This window comes from Eschscholzia californica, unplaced genomic scaffold, assembly GCF_041429995.1.
Source record: "Eschscholzia californica isolate CP2 unplaced genomic scaffold, dmEscCali1.0.p SCAF_1, whole genome shotgun sequence".
In the NCBI taxonomy this organism is placed as follows: domain Eukaryota; kingdom Viridiplantae; phylum Streptophyta; class Magnoliopsida; order Ranunculales; family Papaveraceae; genus Eschscholzia; species Eschscholzia californica.
In genome coordinates this window covers 49,947,713-49,963,456 of record NW_028238198.1, presented here as the reverse complement: position 1 = coordinate 49,963,456, position 15,744 = coordinate 49,947,713, and the positions used below count along the sequence as shown (strand labels likewise).

The following is a 15,744-nucleotide window of genomic DNA, read 5'->3' as shown; positions in this document are numbered from 1 at the left end:
CTTAATTAATTGTACAAGATCAGATATAGCGTACTCAGTCAATAAACTCAGTACGTACACAAGCAATCCGAGTAATCAAACACTGGAATGCTATAATAAGAGTGGTATCTGAGAAAGACAATGGACTTAATTACACTTTATATCCTGAGATATAAGAAGGGAACTGCAATGCAAATTGGATATCAGATATAAACCAACTAGTGGATATGTATTCAAACTAGTTGCAGTTGCCACATCTTGGAAGTCCGCGAAGCAGACATGCGTAGCTTGGTCGACAATGAACTCGAAGTTCATTGCTCGGGATAAAGCACGAGAAGAGGCAGAGTGGCTGCGACACTTCCTGGAGGAAATTTTTGTATGACCCAAACTAGCGCCTACAATTAAAATACACTATGACAATAAAGAATCTATTGCAAAGACACACAGTAAAAAGTTACTGTTGGTTCAAAATACAATGCGGTTATTGTCTTAAAGAAATAGCAACACATTCGCCTTTGTCCCTTATTCAATTTATAATGACCTGTAAAGTTATTTCAATTTAATTATAAGAAACTTTTATTATATCCGGTTATAGTATTTGTTCTAATATTTGTATACTTCTGATATTAATTGAAAGAACTTTTGGTTTATCATTGTTCTGAGATTCAGAACAATAAGACAATAAGAAATATGGTTATTTCCCAAATAGCCCCCAACTTTATGACCGGTTAATTTCCTACCTAGCCCCTTTTTTCAGTTACCGTTATAACTCCGTTAATTAGTATAATCACCTCTCTCTCCTCCATCTCATCACCTCTCTCTCCTCCATCTCATCACCTATCTCTGTCACCTCATCTTCATGCCACCTAATCATCTTCACTGGCAAAGGTCGCTGGTCGGAAAAATTTCCGCCCGGCGACCTTCAAACATAAAAATAAAAAACGCTCCTCTCTCTCTCCCTCTAAAAAAATATATATATTTTACTTTCTCTCTCCTCTGCTCTCTCTCTAAATCAAACAAGAAGAAAGAAAGTAACGGTTTAAAATTCATAAATTTTAACCTAATTAGAACTTAGTTTCAGCAAGTAAAAGTAAAAGATTGAACCTTTTAAATTCTAACTTACATGTTCTCCAATTGGCACGAATAATCTTCAAATACAAGTTCGATTTCTCATTAAACAGTGAAGTCCCCATGATCCGGTAACTGATATAAACTCAGTATCTAAGTAACAATCAATCTCCATCGAAATCTCATTCATTTGAAGAGGAATTAAAGCTGGAGGATCACATTTCCCGTGAACATGAGGTTGATAACTATGAAGATGCTTCCAGGAATGGGGTTTAGGCGTTTTGGAGAGATGCTTACAGGAAGTAATATAATATGAGAATTGGTTGGTGATGGAACTCCAATAACTGTCACGATCGGATCCTGATCTTCACTAGAGCCGGTGGTTTTTTTTTCCTTTCAAGAATGCAAGAAAAAGGATTCGGATTCCAAAACTTCTGAAATTATTATCTCAATAAGATTGAACAGATATTAAGAAAAGTAAGGGTTTTTTTAATCAGATATGAAGAAAATCCTTCGGATTCCAAATCCTTTGACGATTAAGTATTTGTCTAGATAGGCGTTTACATGGCCTTCGAAGCCAGTAAGACAGTGGGCCAGGCCTAATTGACATTCGTGAAAATTAGGTTGGGCCTAGGTGACGTTTGGACAGCATTATCCGAATACAAATGTTGACCACTACAGTTATGGACTTTTTCTTCAGCTCAAATCGTTGGGAAAAAAATAATATGTAAAAGGTTTTAGTTGATATTATAGAATCACATCCATTAATCAAACATATAAGAAAATAATACAGTCAACCAACTAATAAAACCATCATATGTCCACCAACCTTTAGTGCAGTGGTTGGACATCCCTCTTAAGCCCATCAGGTCGTGGGATCGAGTTTCGGTGGAAGTAGTTTGCCATCAAGATTTATCCCATGTAATTTAGGCTATTAATAAAGTACATAACGTAATAAGTTTGTCGAGCTTTAGGCCTCTTTCATGTTGTTGGGCTTTAGGCCTCTTTCATTCATAGTTGAAATTAGGCGGTTCTTTGTGCATATCACATCTTCATGATGTATCAATGCCTTGTAACGACTAACGTAGATCGTAGTCGAATCCTCAAAAAATAAGAAAAAGAAACAAAACCATCATATTAATATTTTAACTTTTTGCCCAAAAAGATAGGGCAACGAGGATACACTCATTGGAGAAGTGCTCCACAACTATCGTGAGGCAGTTTGGAGGGTTCCTCTAAACTACCATGAGACAATTTGGAGGGTACCTCAGAAGGATATATTCATTCGGTCTGAAGGAAGATGTCCTTCTGAAGGAGTTTCCTTCGACTAAGATGACAATGCGTGAAATTTGGCGAATAGGATAACGATGACCTCATCTAGAAGATCATCCAGTCCTGTCCAATTAGGGGTCGTAATGTTTAGCTACAAGTTGTTACGATCGTCGGATCACTTTGGTAATCCGCGGCTAACATAGACCAGATCCTACAAGGGTTACACATAAGAGGGGTAACTTGAACTGAGAGAATAAGAATAGTCAGATTTTTCCTATAGATGGATATGATACAGTCTGATAGTGCCAAATAGAAAGAAAAGAACCGGGCTCGAAAGGGAACCCGGAAAGGCTTAAAAGGAAGTTTTGGGCTGGGTAGATCAAGCCCACTTAAGGGTTGATCTAATTGTTGGGTTGTGGTGTCGCCTAGTGTTCTAAGCGGAATCTCAGACATCTCATGTCTAACACTAGTTGGTCCCAAGATCATCATGCATAATCTAATAATTAGCTAAGAGTTTAAGACTACCTTAATCGCTACTTTTTCCCTCGAACCTTTTCAATCGAATGCGAAGACCAAGAGCTCCATGTGTTGCTCCTCTACTCAAGACATCCGAATGATCAATTTGATCTTCCACCTTGTAGCTAGCTAGAACTCCAATGGGAGTTTGATATGAAGAACACCATCTTCTTTATGATTAGTTAGATAGCTTGGGAATTAGCTCACTTTCTCTCTCTACTTAATGTTGTAGAGTAAGAAAGCTTCTTGAGAAATTCCACACCTTATTCGAATCCCTAAGAGACATTACATAAAACCCTAAGTTAGAGTCCCACCCAAATTAGGTTTCCCAAAAAGTTCTTTCTGAATAAGATTAAGGAAATAGTCAAAAATAAAAACTAGTTTCCATTTCTTCATTTCCTTTTTATTGGCCAGCCATATCAAGCCAATCTTAGGCAGATCTGCCTGGCCCCTATAGGGCCAGACAGCCATGCTTGGCTGTGCCCTTTTCGGCCCAAAATTCCCTCCTTTGGTGCCTGGCCCAAGTGCCCATTTTTGGGCCTTCTGCACTATCTTTGCCTAAACTTCTTTTAGGCCTATGAGACTTGTTTATGGGACTCTCCCGTGATTATATGTCTCATCCCACTAGTCATATCATTCGATCAAATAGACATTCTTATGTGTAACCTGATGTAGGATCCGGTCGAAGTTAGCCGCGAATTACTTCGTAATTCGACTATCGTAGTTGGTTTCTAGCTAAACACTACGACCCCTAAATCGCCCGGACTTGATGATCTTCTTCATCAATTCTCCAATCCGACAAATTGCTCGCATTGCATCTTTGGTCGAAGGACATCTCCTTCACTACCGGGCCATAACAAAGGAGTGTGCCGGCCAGGCCAAGCCCATTAGTGGGTTATTCTGGCCGACCACATTAGAGGGAAACCCTAGATGGGAATCCCTCCCATCGAGGATTCCCTAAGTCTGATTAAATCTTTTTCGTGGTCCGGATTAAATCCTAAAGTGAATGGGATTCCTATTAGGGTTAGTCTATATATGGACCAGTTAGACAAATAGAAAAGTGTGAAATTTTCTCAAGAGAAAATCAACTCTCTCACACATCTTAGAGAGAGAATATTTTATAGAAAAGCACCCAGTTTTTTCTAACTAGTCAAGAAGAAGGAGTTCCTTATCTCAACCTTCATCAAGGTCCTAGCTGACTTAAAGGGAGGGAGTTCAAGTCAACTTACTCGCTGTCTCAAGTGGAGGAATTACTACTTTGAAGCTCTTGATCATCCGAAAAGGCGTTGGCATCGAATTCGAGGAAAGCGAATAAGGTATTCTTCTTTCCGTACTTAACTCATTACTAGTTAATGTATGTGATCCTGGAAACCTAGTGTTAAACATACAGATGTTTGAGATTTTGCTAAAAACATTAGTTGTCTTAGAGATATACGAAACCTTACAGTGGCATCACGAGCCTTATGATTCTTAAATAAGGTTTAAAAAACAGGAGTTTTGGTGAAAAATATTACAAAACAACGGCTTTGAAACCCTAGAACCATGGAAGAAGAAATGTGAAACGGCAGTTTCCAAAAATTTTTTGGAAATTATCCGGTCTGTCCGGCCAGGACGCCTCTGGCCGGTTCCCGCACATCTCGAGATATGTCTTGAGACGCGGAAAGGTCGGACCACTAGTTTATCTCGGTCCAGACCTTGCTGGAGTCCAGGACGCGTACGTCTCGAACATCCGAGACGCGTCTAGGACGAGTCTGAGGATCCCAACGCGTCTTGGATGCGTCTAGGAAAACCCAGCACGTCTCGGTCTAGGACCGAGACATGGACCGAGAGTCCAGACGCGTCTAGGACGCGTCTAGAACAACACGAGCATCTCGGACTTCACGTCCGAGATGGCTTACACCCGTACCTTGCTCAGACACGTCTAGGATGCGTCTGAGGCCCTAGCACGCGTCTAGCTTAGAGCTTGGACGCGTTTTACCGAGGGACACAACACGTTTGGAACTTGTTGACCCTTGTCCGTCTAGTACTAGGACTCGACCGAAACTCCACCCGAGAGTCCAGACGCGTCTGGCACGTCTCGAGGCATCTCGGATTTCATGTCTGAGATGGCTTATGCGACCCGACCTTGGTCAGACGCGTTTAAGACGCGTCTAGCCTAGGGCTAAGACGTATCTGGACCAAGGGACTCGACACGTTTGGAACGTTTTGTCCCTAGGTCCGGCCGATGTTCGGCTCATCTAAGACATGTCTTGGGCTTGCCCGAGACTTGTCTATGGGCCTTGACCAAGTTTTGACTTGTTTTCACGAGTTTGACTTGGACCTTGACTCGAGTGAGAGTTTTTCGAGTTTTTTTTCCCGGTTCCACACGAATTTTTCTGAAATTGACCCCGGCTTCCCGAAAGCCCAAAACAGAGTTTTTGCTAAAATTGATTTTACAGATCTCTACGGATAAAATTAAATCGCGCCTTTAGTCAGAATTTTCCGAAAATAAGCTTAGGACCCGTTTGACATATAGATGTCAATAAATATTCCCGAATAGCTATACGGATCATAGCAACCCTAGATTTTAGCCTTAGAGAGGAATCTAAAATGCATACTTAAATCATATTATGAATGTCATGTTATTGTATGCATGTTTGTGAATGCAGAGACTAGTATGGCCATATATGTGTTCCAATTCTTGTTTTTAAGCACAAGTGTGTGCCCGATGTAATAATTAATTTCAACTTTTGTACGATCTGCGAATCGTTGAGTCTTGTAATTAGAGTATAGGGTCAAAATAGTCCATTGAAGAGCCGAAGGATGAGATCGTGGTTCGGGTGGGAAAAACAATGGAGATTAATGGATGGAGATCCAGAAAAGTCAAAAGGCAAAACAAGAAGTTACCTAAGAAGATTAGATCTTTTAGGTTAAGGGTCATACTAGGATTTAGTCTGTTCGATTTATTTGCTCGCGCTTATTTACTTACTTATTTATTTACGTTTTATGTCGTGAATGGTTATGTTAGAGTTCATAGTAATGCATGCATGATAAAAACGTAATAAGTCCCAAAAAGAATTTTGAGTAACGCATATCCAAATTAAGACACCCGTTGCGCCCTTGTTCATTGATGGTGGGTCGGCCTTCGCAGAGTGCCATCTTTTACCTCGGGATAATAAGGTAGACCTATGAAGAGGTCTACGCGTCTAAATGGTTATTCTCAACGAATCAACAAATGGATTTTGGATTTCGAGGCAAAAGGATGAATTTAACACATAAGTGTGAAATTCATCAACCAAGAGTCATAGGAGTATGATCAGTAAAGAGTTTACTCACTTAGGATGACGGGGTTGAGGGCAGTGCCCTAGTACGCTTAACCTCGAAGGAATGGGATCTTGCAATCATATTATTCAAAGGGGACACATATCTTGAATAATGTGGCAAGACTTAGATATTTTGCTACGATAAACAAGTTTAAGTCACTTTGCATTTTCTTTTATGTATTTTAATTATGACAAACAAAGAATCGTTCAACATTCATTGGCTTCTTGAGAAGAGAAGTCGAATGAAGATAACTTTATTGTATGGGAAAGGAATTTGAGACTCGTTCTTAGATTTGAAAACAAGGCAGCTATCCTAGACACTCATATTCCAGTACTCTTATATGAGTCGACTACCGAAGAGAAGAAGCAATAGAAGGCCCTTCAGAGAAAATCTAAACCTATCACGTGCTTGTTGTTGGCAACCATGGAACCTAATCTTCAAGATAAGTTCATACAGATGTATGCTTACATACTGATACGACAACTTAGGAACTTGTTCCAAAAGAAGTTGAGAATGGAAAGGTACGAGACATGAAGCACAATACTGGATTGTCGCCTTGAAAAAGGAAAGCATGTAGGGCCACATGTTTTCAAAATGATCAGTTTCTTTGAGAAACTAGCTCGACTTGGAGTCGATAATGGCCACGATTTCGCCACCGACATCATCCTGCATTCACTTCATAATAGGTTCAATCAGTTCAGAATGCACTATAATATGAATGGATGGCATAAGTCTTAGGAGGAACTACACACAATGCTCCACATAGCCGAGGAGAATATCGCAGTGATTGAACCAAAGAAAGAAGTTATAATGGTTCAAAAGGATAAGGGATTCAAGAGAGACGGAAAATAGAAGAACAAGAAGAAGAAGTTTGGCAAAGGAAAAGAGTTCTTGCTAAAAGCAAAGGAGTTCTTGCCGATTCCAAGTGTTTCTACTGTGGTGGCACGGCCCATTGCAACAGGAACTGTTCGAAATTCCCGGAGGACAAGAAGAACGGAACTGTGAGTTCTGTTTCAAGTATAAAATTGAATAAATTTCCCTTAAAGTTATATGATACCTAATGCTCATGAAATTTGGAATGACAGGAGCAAAAGGGAGTTAAATATTCAACTGAAGAGGAGATGAACCTGTCAAAGGCAAACGAGGCAAGAGTTGCTGAGGGAGCTCGAGAAGGATCGTAATATTCTTTAGGCATTTACTTTAAATTAGTTTCAGTTTTATTTTGAGACATCATCTCTGTAAACTTTAAGAGTTATGGAGAAAGTAAAGTATTTAGGTTAATATTTTATGATGTTCTTAAAAATGCCAAGTTAACTTTTAAACATTAATACCGTATGATTCAACCTAGTTATTCTAATCTAGTTAAATATGTTAATTAAGATACGTCTTAAGTAAAAAATTGACTAGATCATGTTTTAGAGAAAGATGAGTCAACCAATCATGGAATCTTATATTTAGTATGAGATGATGATTGAACCACCGACTAGAATAAAACTAAAAGAATACTCGATGAAAGTCTAGTTCTAGGAACAAAACCAAAATCAAGTATGGAATCAAGCTTGACTATTAGAATTTGGTAGACATCAAAATCTAAGTCAAGGTGACTTTTTAAAGAGCTGTAAAGACAACATCTCTTTAGAAGAGATATCGTAATTTGTTAGACAAAGATCGATTAGATAAGTCCTCCGAAAGTCTTCCAAAACAAATATGTCTATATAATTTCAAACCCACGAAACCCAAAACTGATATACTGATGCACCCGAAAAGGTTGCACACCCAAGCGGAGGTATCAAGTAGTAACCCGGCAAAGCCGGGGTCGATCCAAGGATAGGAGGGTAATTCGGATATCGAAGGGTCTTGTCCGTCGGTTTTAGTATTATTAGCTAACTTAGACAAAACGGAAAGAAAAACAAAGATAACGGGGGGTTTTAAGATTGATTGAGGAACAAATGAAATAATGAAAACAAATAAAACTACTAAGCAATCAAAAGTAAAACGAGCAAGAGAGATTCGAGAGAAAAGTTCGGAAGAACAAGAGTCAGGAGACGGTAAGACTCGATTCGGGCAACAAATAAGCGAGAGAGGTGTCGAAGTCCAGGAATCCATAATGATAAACCTATGACTACGTATGATCCAATCTAATGTGTCGAAATACAATCGATATTCGACTCCTAAGGTAGATGTCTCTAAGTACTACGTATATCCGGAGATCATACTTAGTCAAACAAACGTCTAAATCGGTTAATCCCGAGTCATCGAAAGTGTCGTCCAGTCGCCTAACTATGTGAAGTGCATGACAAGACACATGAAATTATGACTTAGACTACGATCGATATCGAATACTTCGTTTCGTCTATTAACTATGCGAAGTGCTTGACAAGACACATGAAAATACGATCAAAACGGTAATCGAAATAAATGAACATCAATTTATAATCAAAACATCAAATCACATTAAACATAATCACGAATTCATCACATTTCATCTCATATAATCGACACACTAAAGTTAGCTAACCATGGTGATTAAATAGAAAATGAAAAGAAGATGATGAGAGAATCCCCCTTTTTCGATGTGGTTCGAGGCTAAGATCGTCGGAAAATATGAGTCTTTAAAGTGCAGCCGATCTCCCCTTAGCAAATTCTGGGTTCCCCATAGCGACCACCATCATCTTCTCCATTTAGAACACAACCTCCATTAAAGCTAACCCTAGATTTCTCTCTCTAGAAATTTGTAACCCAAAATCAAATCAAACCATGTGGGAAGCTAGCCAAGATGATGGGGAGTAAAAGCCCTAAGGTTTCCGGCCAAGAAAGTGGCCGGAAACCCTAGAAATCTGGCAAAAAGAACTTCCGGCCAAGAAAGAAGAATTTCGGCCAGCAGCTCCCATGGAAGCTTCCCGTGCCCGCAGCCGCGTCCCGTCCGTGCATCCCATGCTAGCAGTCGCGCCCGTGAAGGCGTCCCGAGCTGCAGATGCGTCCCTAGTGCCGGATCCCGAGCTGCTCATCCCGAGCTGGAGCAGCAGCTACCCGAGCAGACCTGCTGTTGTGCCGAGCAGCTCTGCTGCTGCTGCCGTGCTGTCGCTGCTGCTGCCGTGTTGTTGCTGCTGTTGCAGCTCTCCCGAGCAACCTTCCCGAGCTGCTGCTCGGCCGGCCAAAGCTAGGCCGGCCTAGTGTGCTGGCCGGCCTATGCTTTGGCCGGATCCTCCTTCTTCTTCTCTCTTGTCTTTCTCTTTCAAACCCTTTTGATGAAGAACCCTAACTCAAGAACCCTCTTGCCTCTTTTCTCTCTCTTCCTTCTTGGTTGTTGAAGAAGATGATGAATAGTAGCCTTTGACCCCTTACTCTAACTTGAGTCAAACCCTAGACTTTGACTAAGTCTTTAGACCACAAATGGGTGCCTATAAAATCTCTACCCAATTCTTCTTCTCTTAATATTTCTTGGGCTTGGACTTGGTTTTGGGCTTTGATTTAGAAACCAAGAGAGTGTCTCCATCCTTGTCTCTACATCTTCAAATTCTTACAAAGGACTAGAATACCCTCGGACTTCTTTCTTCCACATCTTCCCCGTCCGAACTCCGAATTGAATACCGTTATCACCGTCGGACTCGTCATTGACTATACTTGTCATTTGATTTGCTTGAAGTCTTTTTCTCTCATTTTCGGCACATGAAATGATAGTGATAATTCGCTCCTTTTATTTCGAATCACATGCTTAACTCCAAAATAAGTACCTAACATGAAAAACACATAAAATATTATTGATGACACTTAAAAAGGACTAATTAGTCTAAGTTAGGCTCTCCAAATGTGACATTTTCGTGTCACATCATATAGCTATAACGAGAGATCTATACGAGTATGAAATGTTAGAAGGTGTCTAAAATAATCTCTAATGTCTAAAGACGCTTTAGACAGAGTTTCTTTCAATGAAATAAAAGGGGTTCTTCCACACAACATCAGAGAATAATAGGATTGTTGTTCTCGCTGGTGTCTTCGTTGAAACGGTTTTGAAGAAAGCCAAGTGGGAGAAATTATCGAATTCGATTCGAACAGAGCAACAAGTGGGAGTAAGTAGAAACTCTCCGAGAAACTTCTTAAAAAGCTAGGAAGGTTTCATAAAATTGTTCAAAACCCCGAGTAAGCCCTTAGAGGACCCACTCAAAAGATATAACACAACCAGACTCTGAATTTTGACTAAGAACCAAAAGAGAGACTAGCACAAGGAAAATGGTAAAACTCCTAAAGCTGTCAAAGTAAGCATGAATGGATGAAAGTCATGAGATGCACTACAAATAAGAGTTAGTATCTAAACATTCAAAGAAGAAATTCGAAGAGTTTGTTTTCCTGAAAGAACGAATTAGAATCTTGTTCGACAAGAAAGTAAGTGGGAGTAAATCAAGTATGTTATCTGTCCAAATATGTGAGACATACTAAAATTGAGAAGAACATTGGGAGTGTTAGATCAGTTAAGGAACTGACTCAATTAGACTTCGACGCCCAAATTATGTGAGACATGCTAAAATTGAGAAAAACATTGGGAGTGTTAGATCAGTTAAGGAACTGACTCAATAAGAAGACACCCGACAAAAGTAAAATAATTTAGGCATCGAAGTCTAATAGACAAAAGAAGATGACAAGGCTCGTTCAAGAAGATCTTGAAGAGGTCCAAATAGAAATACTCTTGGAGAGAGTTTCTACCCATCTCTCGTGGCAAACTGCTAGGTAAGATTCAGAATCAGAAAAGACCCTGATGAGCCGAAGCACACATGAGAAAATACTTATGCTTGAAGCATAAGATCAATCAAGCAGATGATTGATTTTACCTGAACATCTATAAATACTTAGAGTATGACTCCAAGTCTGAGACGTGCTCGGTGTCCCAGTCGTGACCCATGACGCGTCTGTGACGCCCAACGCCTGTGCGTCTTACACTCTAAGTCCGAGCTGAGCACGTCACAGACTCCTAGTCCAAGACGCGTTCCCGACCGGAGCACTCCTCCAAATTTATTTATTTATTTTGTTCCATCTGCTGTTTCGAAACCCTTTCAAAACCAAATTTGAATTTCTAAAAATTAGAACTTTTCAAAATTTTGAAATTCCCAATTTTCTTTTTGAAACTTTTTCCCAAAAACCACCAAGAATTTTCAAAATCAAATCTTCTGAAACTTTTTCGAACTTTTAATTTTGAAATCAATTTGAATAATCTTAAATCCAATTCAAATTACATGAAATTGAGGTCCGGAACTCTTTTCAGACATATCTAACTAAACAAGTCTGAATTTAGTCCAAAACAAGCCAAAATTAGCTCGTGGAAGAGGCTTTGACGTCACTGCTGGGTTATAGAGTCTCATGATGTTCTGAGGACAATCTCAGACGTTTATATGTCTAAATATAGATATTCCATGAATTCATGTATAAACTAAAGATGAACTAATACGGGTTACAATTGTACCTGAATCGCTATCTCGCGGACTGAACTACTTTATTCGAAGATCGAAAGCTACAAATTGCAGCTCCTCTACTTAAGACACCCAAGTAATTAACTTGATCTCCCTCTTTTAGAGTTAGTTAGGACCTTATTCAGAGGTTAAGACGAAGACTGATTCTTCTTTAGACTAGATAGATAGTTGGAAGCTTTCATCTTTCTCCCTGCTTAATTCGGCAAGGATAGAAATCCTCTTAATAAAAATCCACACCTATTTTTGTTCTAAAGAGGTTTATTATAGAGACTACTAGAACAAGAATCCTAACAAAAAAGACCACAAAAATATAAACACTCAGAATCTAATTATGAGTGGGATTCCCAGACGGAGTTTTGTCCCATCTAGGATATCCCTTTAATGTAGTCGGTCAGGGTAACCCTTAAATTAGGTTGGGCCTGGCCGACCCAATGTAATGGTCCACCATCACATGGCTGGTGCCTTTTTATATATCCGGGCCTCCTTTTTTGACCTGGTCTTTTCTATCTTTGTCTGTCTATTCTCCAGACCTTCTGGGCTTACCAAAGTGGATCTAATTCAAACTTTTTACCATGTTCCTCTAGTCATATCTTTCCAATAAAGTTAACACTCTTTGGTTCAGCCTGTTATAGGATCCTGTCGTAGTTAGCCGCGAATTATCAAATTGATTCGACGATCGTAGTTAGTTTCTAGGTAAGCATTACGGTCTGTAACTCAACCAGATTTGATGATCTTCTTCGCCATTTGTGTTATCCAATAAATTGAGCGCATTGTCATCTTGGTCGAATGTCATATCCTTCTATGAAGCATCCGGTCCGCTCGAGTCTAGCAGATGGCTGATCATCTAAAGCTACCAAAACATCCCCATTCCACTCAAATGGAATGAGTTGTTCATTTCTTCACCTAGACTATTCAAGGAAACGTGAGGGCCAAAATTCCATAAATTACAAATACATGGATGTCAACAAGTATACTACTCCATAACAATTCAAGGATCAAAATCTAGCTAAAGTTATGCAAAGGAAAAACATGGAAAACATACGAAAACACGAAAAACGAAGGTAAAAACCAAAAAACTTACCTTAAATATATAAAGCAAAGCAAAATCCTTCCAAAATCCTCCTCCAAATCTTCACAACAGAAGTGAGGAGGTAAATGATCCTCACTCCTTTGTATAGGACTTGGACCACAAGAGGAGTGGACCTTATTTATTCACTTGTCATATCTCCTGTGGCGCAACAATGTCCACAAAAAATTACTTTGTCAGAAATGTTTGGCATGGTCATTGAGACCCCATAAACAATGTGTGTCCCACACAATTATTGGAACTTGTGGAAGTAAATGGTCGCTCGAATTTTAAGTGCTTGTCACCCCAATACGATTCAAAATTAGATCCTCCGATATAAGAAATTAACAGCATAACGTCATCTTGTTTTTTGTAACAAGGAAAATAGAAAGGGCAAAAGGAAGTTTAATCGGCCCTCCCAAAATGCATATTGAGCAGTCTAGAGGTTGTAAGCTTTCATATGTCTCTAAAACTACCTAATGTTGTTAGCGGAATCTCAAATATCTATATGTTTAACACTAGGTTTCCAGGATCGCATACATGAACTAGTAATGAGTTAATTACGGAAAGAAGAATATCTTATTCGCTTTCCTCGAATTCGATTCCAACGCCTTTTCGGATGATCAAGAGCTTCAAAGTAGTAGCTCCTCTAATTGAGACACCGAGTAGGTTGACTTGAACTGCCTCCCTTTAAGTTAGCTAGGACCTTGATGAAGGTTGAGATGAAGAACTCCTTCTTCTTGACTAGTTAGAAAAAAAATGTGAGTTTTTCTCTAAAATCTACTTCCCATCTAGGGTTTCCCTCTAATGTGGCCGGCCAGAGTAGCCCATTAATGGGCTTGGCCTGGCTGGCCCACTCCTTTGTTATGGCCGGTTAGATCAACCCTTAAGTGGGTTTGATTTACCCGACCCAAAACTTCCTTTTAAGCCTTTCCGGGTTTCCCTTTCGAGCCCGGTTCTTTTCTTTCTATTTGGCTCTATCAAACTGGATCATATCCATCTATAGGCAAGCTCCCACTAGTCTTATTCTTTCTGTTCAAGTTACCCCTCTTATGTGTAACCCTTGTAGGATCCAGTCTATGTTAGCCGCGGATTATCGAAGTGATCCGACGATTGTAAGCGACTTCTAGCTAAGCGTTACAACCCCTAATTGGACCGGAGTGGATAATCTTCTGGATGAGGTCATCGTTATCCTATTCGCCAAATGGCACGCATTGCTATATTTGTCAAAGGGCACTCCTTCAGAAGGACATCTTCCTTCAGACCGAATGAATATATCCTTTAGTCCATTTCGAGTAGTTACTCTGATAAATTACTTGTTTCTCTTGTCCAGGTGTCTTTTACGGAATTGAGCGCGAAAAACTGATAAAATTGAGAAAAAGACATATCTGGGGGCAGTTTGGTCATTTAGAGATTATAGTAGTCTGATAATTTGGAAATTTTGTTGCTCGGATGAGACGAGACTCCAAGACGAGCCCAACGGCGGAAGCAGAAGTCGAGTCGGAGTCCGGACGAGAAAGTGAGACCAGGTCAAAGATTGGGTCAAAGCCAGTGGACTAAAATAGAGCGAAACCGTCCCGAGACACGTGGCGCAATAGTGAAGGAAATCAGACGGTACAGATCGAGGGATATCTTCGGTCAGTTGTGGGTGCATTTTGGGATATCTAGAAGCTAATGATCCCATACAAACTAGCGCAAGATTCCCCCGTGCAACCGACCGTGACTTGTTAAGATCGGACGGTTGTGATAATTTCCGCTCACATAGCTTCGTCTGAAGAGGCATGACGCACTCGTTTTCGTAGTCTTGCGAAGTACAGTAACAGTTCGCCCTCCATTTCACACGCAACAACCTGCAAGCACGTTTCCAAATTTGTGGGATTCTCTCCTTCTATTTTCAAACGAAAATAGCTTATTTTATAGAGAGAGAAAGAACGGAGAGAGAAAGAAACCAGTGGAGAGAGAGAGAGAGAGAAATTTATTTCTCTAAACAGGAACATTAGAGAAAGAAATCGGGATAGAGAGGAAACATGAGATTGATTGACAGGGATCATTGGAGATTCGGTAGAAAGAGATTATCCGCAGATTTGATATGTTGAATATATTTTCTTAGAGAGAGAAAGCTCTCTCTATTATGGAAGATGGAGATAGAGCCGATGGTGATTTCTAGAGAGAGAGTAATTGATATTCTTACAGAAATATTGAAGGATGTTGCTGGTTATTTTAAGACAGATTTGATTGAAGATTGGAGGAGATTAAACCGAGAGAGAGAAGGAGATTTCGTCTGGATATATTAAAGGGAAGATAGAGAATAAAAGAAAATGGCAAGTCTGATTTCTAGAGAGAGAAAACCAGAACCTGATATTATCCTCTCTCTGATTTCTTTCCTCTGATTGAAATTTTTATAGAAAACCAAAGGAGATTTTGAAGATTGAGAGAATTCTATGAAGATAGAAACATTTAGAGAGAGTTATTGGCTGCATCTTCTGATCTATATAACAACAAGTAAAAAGAAACAGGGAGACATCTCATATTTGGGTAGTAAAACAGGGAGCTTTCTCCTTGAATCATTTTATTCCTCTCAGAGCTTCATTGAATATTTAGGAAGAGAGAGAGAGTCTGCTTTTCATCTTCTTTTCTGTATTTTTCTATGTTGTTCTTTTTGTGAGAGAAAGTTAACAAATAGAATAGAAAGAAAGAGTAACTTGTAGTGAGAGAAAGAGTAAAATTAAACATAGATCTATAAGTTTTCAGGTTGAACAGAAATCAAAACAAAATTATCTCATTGATTTATTCATCTTTTTCTTTTCTTCTGATTCTCTTTATTTTTGTGAGAGAAATAAAGAAACAGAGAGTTAGAAAGAGAGTAAGACAAACAGTGGAGAGAGAAAAGTCAGTTGAGGAAGACGAGAAAACTGGTTGGAAAATTATTTTCCCACAGAGAAATAATTTCCGGGAAAACTGATTTCCTTAGGGGCGCGTTTGGCTGCAACAGAGAAAATCAGCAAGAAAAGTTAAATCTTTTTTCCTCTTTCTCTTAATTCTTCATACTTATTAGTTTAATTTCATGAATAGCTAACT

The 15,744-nt window shown here is 39.5% G+C and overlaps 1 long non-coding RNA gene across 1 annotated transcript; it reads left to right on the top strand.

The window, feature by feature from the left end:
• Positions 1–14,594: 14,594 nt before the first annotated feature.
• Positions 14,595–15,460, top strand: LOC147567388 (uncharacterized). The gene is made up of 2 exons (XR_015237690.1): positions 14,595–15,318; positions 15,350–15,460. It is a non-coding gene; the product is annotated as an uncharacterized LOC147567388 (long non-coding RNA).
• Positions 15,461–15,744: the final 284 nt, after the last annotated feature.